A 6,821-nucleotide genomic window follows, 5' to 3' on the forward strand; every position below is an offset into this window, starting at 1 on the left:
GTTTTTATTTCAACCATAAAAATAAAGTATCATAGGCCATGCATGTTAATACAAACAATATGGACTCAACATTTAATATGTAAATTTGGTTTTCTAGTCAATACTTCAACGATAGTATACTATGAAAGTCAAGTGCAATATAGGTTGTACAAAATCCTATTGCAAATTGCAGAACAAAGCATGTGGAGCTTCATGCTCATGACTCGAGAGAATTAGCACATGATAATGTTGTGAACCTTGTATATTATGCTACAAATGATTTGGTCATTGAGATCTTTATGAAGCCTCTATTAGATGCTAGATTTGTTAAACTTTGCACTATGCTTGGGCTTCAATAAGGTGCAATTATTGGTGGGTGTATGGAGGTAATTTCACCTCTTGAATAGCCATAATATTGCACTGGTGTTAAAAAAATAGCAAAAATCATGAGTTTGTTATGTGCCCTTGCCAATCTCGCCAATCTTTGTGGATATAATATAGTTAGTTACATTTTGTTACAATACAAAATCACCTTATGAGTTAATTTAACAATGGTCTATGAACAAGACAAGTGACATTTTTTGTATGTAAATATTTTGGTTTCTTGCATTCCTTTGTATGTTGAAGTATGATTGTTTATATTTAATTATTGTATTGGTGTCTTTAAACACTCCCTCTTGGAATATTAACTTTCTAACCTACCTAATTATATGTTCTCCAATAAATGATCAATAAAACTATAAAGAATATCTCCATGTATTTGGTGGCATGCCAAAAACCAAACAAGATATGACCATTTACCCATAAATACACCTTATGCCATTTAATAACACTCACAAGGGGATCTTCCTGTATGTTGTGGGGGGGGGGGGGGGAGGGGGGGATTCTATTCTTTGAAGATAACTATTCCATCAAGTTTAGGGTAGGATTAGGGGAGGGGTCAAATAGTTACAATTTTTATAGGTTTTTGATGATTCTCAAATTGTCATCACATGGCTAAAAGTTGAACAAAAGATGTCACAATGTGTTTCTAAATTTTTTCTAGGAAGAAACCAAAGGTTTGAGAGTAATTTTCAACCATATCACTCTTCAACATATGTACAGAGGGAAAATTATGGAAGTTGATGATTTATCCAAAAGTGGAATTGTGTTGCAACATGGTACCTGTATGACAATACCAAAAAGGAATGGGGACATTTCTAGATATTACCACTCTCTTTCATGAAGTAATCTAAGATCTTTTATTTTTTATTATCAAAATTTACTCTTTAGCAATTTTTATCATACTATTTATTCTATTTATATATATTAAAGTCATATTTGTAATATTGAAAGAATATCACAACTTTAAAATAAATAGAGTTTTTTTTTCTTCTTGTACTAAATCTCATGAAAAAAACAAATTTATATCTAACTTATTTTTTTGATAAAACTTTAAAATGTCCCAAATAAAATCAGTGAAAAAAATCCCCGAAAGCATATAAAGAATGTAACTTTATATTTTTCTTAAAAAATTAGAGCAACCTTGTAAATTAAATGGTTGGTAAAAAGATATAAGCATCAAAACACATACTTCATTATACATATCATGTTCTTAAAATTTAAAAAATTAAGTAATCTAGCTCAATTATAACTTTATTGTACATTATTATTATTATTAAAACTTAATAAATAAGTTAAATACATACATTTTAAAAAAACATGGAACAAAATTGTTAACCATAGAAATTGTCCCACTTTACTATGGAGATTCTTAATCTATAAATATGATTTGTTATTGTTATTAATTCCTTTTGCTGTCTATTTGTATATATTATTATGAATATTCTAAAATATTTATTTGAAATTAAATTCTTATTTTCTAATTAATAATTAATGATAATTAAATTAAAATTATAAAAACTTTATCTTATAATTATTAGAAAACACACACACCATATAAAATTCAAAAATTATGCCTTAAATAAATTATGTCTTTTAAGGCATACTCCAGACCCAACAATTTCAACAGCGCTCTTCATAAATAAAATATCTTTATTTTTTTTCCAATTAAATTCTAAAAACCATATTCCAAAATAAAATAAAATAAAAACTTAAAAAAACACAAAAACCATCTAAAATTTAACACGTATATTATAAAATATCTTTAATTTTTTGCCCACTAAAATTCTAAAACCCAGATTCCAAAATAGAAAAACTTAAAAAACCCAAAACCATGTAAAATTCGACACGTCTATTTATGAATAGAACCTCTCTAATTTCTTTTTCCAACTTTTCATCCACGGCTAGAATAGAACAAAATGATATCAGATCATTGCTGCGGCAGAAATTTACTGACAGTTTGACATGTCATTTAAACCCTAAATGCACAACCATCCAAAATAATTAGAAAGCTGTAAATTGTCTATTTAAATATTCATATAGCTTGAAGTTATTACAGGGCACCTTCCAGTTACATTGTCCCTGGCTGACCCTTGACATCATGCAGCCGGGAGAGATCAGGCAGTTATATTATCTCTGTTGCAGTGACTTCTCACTGTCACAGGCAGACCATTCTTCATTCGCAAAGTGAGGCACATTGCATATTTTGGAACGTATCCGGTGTCTACCTCCAGACTGAACCTATGAAGGACAGATGCTACAATGGACTTCATCTGTATGAACGCCATCTCTTTTCCCAAACATATGCGAGGCCCTGCCTGGAACACAGTAAATTTGTAGGGATTTTCCCCCACAAATTCCCCATCTTTCAGCCATCTCTCGGGTCTGAACTCCATGAAATCCTCACCCCAAATGCTCTCCATCCTGCCCATTGAATATATACTGTAATTCACGAACCATCCTCTGGGTACAACAGTCCCGTCTGGCAATACATCATCTTTCACAGCAACCTTTGAATCAACAGGCACGGGAGGCCACAGCCTCATGGACTCACAGAGCGCGGCATGGAGATACTGCATGCCCTTCAGTTCATCAAAGCCGAAGACGACCCATTCATCTTCGGGTTGTATGGAATTTCTGCTGCCTGTAACGACCAAAATTTCTCTGCGAATGGCTTATCGGACATGGGGCCGAGTCGAAATCAGCCAGAAAAACCAAGTTAAGGCAGACGAAGTAGTATCCCTACCTGCCATCATAAAACTAACCATCATATCTCTGATGAATAATTCCGATTTCTTAGAATCTTTCTGATCGCAATCTGTCTCAAATTGCTCCGAATCAGACAGAGCTGCCGCCATGAATCTTGAAAGCAGGTCTTCCCTGACATGCCCTTCAGAGATCTCGCTTCTCCTGGAACGAATAATGTCCATGGCAAATTTGTTCACTACATTTATCGCTTCTCTTAACCGCTTCTCAGAACCGATGTCAAGCATTCGCTTGATTTTCCACAGAAATGGAACAACGGAAATAAACCTACCCGCGCTGATATCAGTAGCATCGTTAAAAGCCTCTGCAAATTGGGACCTGGGCAGACAAGGGTAGAGGCAGCCGGGATCGACCCCGAACGCAACCTTGCAGATATTGTCGAATGCAAACCTCATGAGAACGTCCTGCAAGTCTATCTTCTCTCTTCCTTCGCATGCGTTCTTGAGGACCACCATGAGCCGGTTCTTGATTTCCCACTGAACAGCCTCCACTACTATGTTCCGGAGCGACTTGGTATTGAATTCGTAGCTCGCAACCTTCCTCTGCATTTTCCACAGCTCCCCGTCAGTGTTGAAGATCCCCTTGCCCAGGAAATCGTGGAGAAAGAACCTGAAGCGTTCTCCCTTGGGGTAATTCTGAAAATTAGTTCTCAGAATATGCTCCACGTTTGAGGGATTCGCGGTGATAATGCCTCGGACGCCTCCGGGGCGCTGAACAATAAATGTGTGGGAAGGAATTCTGGAAAGAACATCCGTTGTCCATTCCAGGACTCTGTCCCTGTTCTTGAAAAATTCCCACAGAGTACCAATTACAGGATATACTACAGGACCTTGGTATGGCCGATTGCTTCGATTTCTTGTAATGAAAAGGAGTAGGAAGCCAAATGAGAAGAGAAGAAAGGCAAGCAGAAACTGGTCGACAGCCATGGCAAAAGCTTGTCTGGTGTAGAAAACTTCAATTCGGATCTGTGTAAGTGGAAACAAGGGCGCATCAGAGACACCACAGAAGCCAAACAAAACCGGATGACAAAGAAAGCGTGGCTGCCGTATGCTTCTTACCTCTGTAGCCTATCCCTATCCCATGAGCTCCTACCACATCGAACAGCATTATTCCATTCTCACATAAGAAGACCACGTGATTTTACTTCTACATTTCCTGTGGTGGGGGTGAAAACCTAGCAAATAGACAGCAAAAGGAGCCAATTGCTGGACAACAGCATTATTCCATTCTCACATAAGAAGACCACATGATTTCACTTTTTATCTCACGCGGTGGGGTGAAACCCTAGCAAATAGACAGCAAAAGGAGCCAATTGTTAAACAAAACTTTCTTCTTCTTTCAAAATGAAAGATCAGCACATCAGCCACCATTAAGAAGAAATCAATGTCTTCTTAAAGTTCACATATGACAACAATGAATTGAAATATTTACATTTAAGTTATGGTCCATGTAAATTTAGGAAATCTCTTTTCAATGTCATACTCTCATGCTTTTCATCTCTTTTTGTTTATATCCATTGGTCTTCCATAACAAATTTAGTTTTAATTTACAATGGGAATTAATATTTAATGTTTAGGTTGATGATGTATACCATAAACAAGTTGTCTTTAGTGAGATTTCTGGAAGCTTTTCATGTGGGTTTTTCTAATCTAATTTCTCCAAAATCAGGCAGGAATTTATTGAAATCACAATCTTGATGGGAAACCTGCACAATCAAAATGCTCTAGGGGTTTTCCAACGTGTTGAATCCATATATACAGTAAAAAAACAGTGTAAATAATATAAATCAAGATTTCACTTCAAATTTTTCCACCGGATTACGACACCCGAAAGTCCAAAAAGTCCCACTAAAGACAACTCCTATTGTAAATAGTGAAATCTAGTGGCTATTGCACATAAAATAAAATAAAAATAAAAATAAATAAAATTGAACAACAACTATCATGACAATGATGGGAGAGATGGAAAAAAAGGTAAGTGGACTATGATGATGGTGACAGTGATAGGAGAGATGGACAAGAAGGTAAGTGGACTATGATACCAAAAAGTCCAAAAAGTCCCACTAAAGACAACTCCTATTGTAATGACAACTCCTATTGTAAATAGTGAAATCTAGTGGCTATTGCACATAAAATAAAATAAAAATAAAAAATAAATAAAATTGAACAACAACTATCATGACAATGATGGGAGACATAAAAATAAAAATAAATAAAATTGAACAACAACTAACAATGATGGGAGACATAAAAATAAAAATAAATAAAATTGAACAACAACTATCATGACAATGATGGGAGACATGGACAAGAAGGTAAGTGGACTATGATACCAGAAAGTTTAAAAAGTCCCACTAAAGACAACTCCTATTGTAAATAGTGAAATCTAGTGGCTATTGCACATAAAATAAAATAAAAATAAAAATAAATAAAATTGAACAACAACTATCATGACAATGATGGGAGAGATGGACAAGAAGGTAAGTGGACTATGATGATGGTGATAGTGATAGGAGAGATGGACAAGAAGGTAAGTGGACTATGATGATGGTGACAATGATGGGAGAGATGGACAAGAGGGTAAATGGACTATGATGGTGGAGGTCGTAAACAATTAAAGTGATAGTTGGACAAAAACAAGTGGTATTCTATGTAAGGTGGTTTGGACAATCCATTTTTGGAAATGCCCTCCCTAAAGAAATAATTTGCCCATTAAAAAATAAAAATAAAAAAAAATTGAAATAAAAGAAGGAAAAAGAAGAAAATATTTAGAAAATGTCAACTCAATGGTATAAGGACAATGCTATGGAGAAGCACTTCCAACATTCAATGCTACAAAGATATATATGATGCCTGTGAGGCCTTGGTCCTCATGAAGCTTACAATGCCTCATACATCTATCATGTAGAGTTGGAAGTTAGCGAGTTAGCCATGAACCTGTTTGTATTGGAGTCAAAGGGCTAGAAGTCAATAGGTAATTAACATGGGCGTGCTAGTTTGGAAAAGTAGCCTCTAGCAAGTAATGAATGAAGGTCAAATATATTTTGAAGGAAGAGGGCTAGGCATCTCTAGTCTTGATAAGCCATGAGTTTTTAGAGAGAACCATGAATGAAGGTCAAACATATTTTGAAAGAAGAGGGCTAGGCATCTCTAGTCTTGATAAGCCATGAGTTTTTAGAGAGAACCATGATGAATCTTTAACGAGACAAAAGAACCATCCTCTAAACGAGTAGTAGGGAGAGCATCAAAATTCAAAATGGTTATGAGTGTCATTATCTAAAGAGCATATCCAGTAACTATGATGCTCCCAAGGAATATAGTGATATCTATCAATGTGAATTTGATGAGAGCAAACTCTAAGTTGGGTAAGAGGGCCCTCAAGTTGAAAGATAACTAGACTTTGATGTACCTTGGGATTTGAATGAACTCACCATTCCACTATACATACAAATCTGAATTGTACAAAAGTTAAACATATATGGAAGTGAAAGCGCATATACTTAAGCTAGCTTTTGTATATGTATGGCTTCCTTATATGTGTACATATACAAGCTAGTGTCAAAATGATGATCGGGAGATTCAAGACTCTATAAATGTGTGACTTCTATGTACGTGCGCATATACACAAATCGTGCATATACAAGAGTATCCTAAGTTGCACACACATGAAAGTGTGCATATGTGGAAGATCACAAA

General features: G+C 35.2%; 1 pseudogene; it reads right to left on the minus strand.

The window, feature by feature from the left end:
* Nucleotides 1–2,195: 2,195 nt before the first annotated feature.
* On the minus strand, nt 2,196–4,205 carry LOC149263882 (cytochrome P450 94A2 pseudogene; annotated as a pseudogene).
* Between the last annotated feature and the right edge of the window lie 2,616 nt (nt 4,206–6,821).

The sequence above is a fragment of the Pinus tabuliformis genome, chromosome 6 (genome assembly GCF_031772625.1).
Source record: "Pinus tabuliformis cultivar Carrire ecotype Pingquan chromosome 6, CPIR1, whole genome shotgun sequence".
Classification (NCBI taxonomy): Eukaryota; Viridiplantae; Streptophyta; class Pinopsida; order Pinales; family Pinaceae; genus Pinus; species Pinus tabuliformis.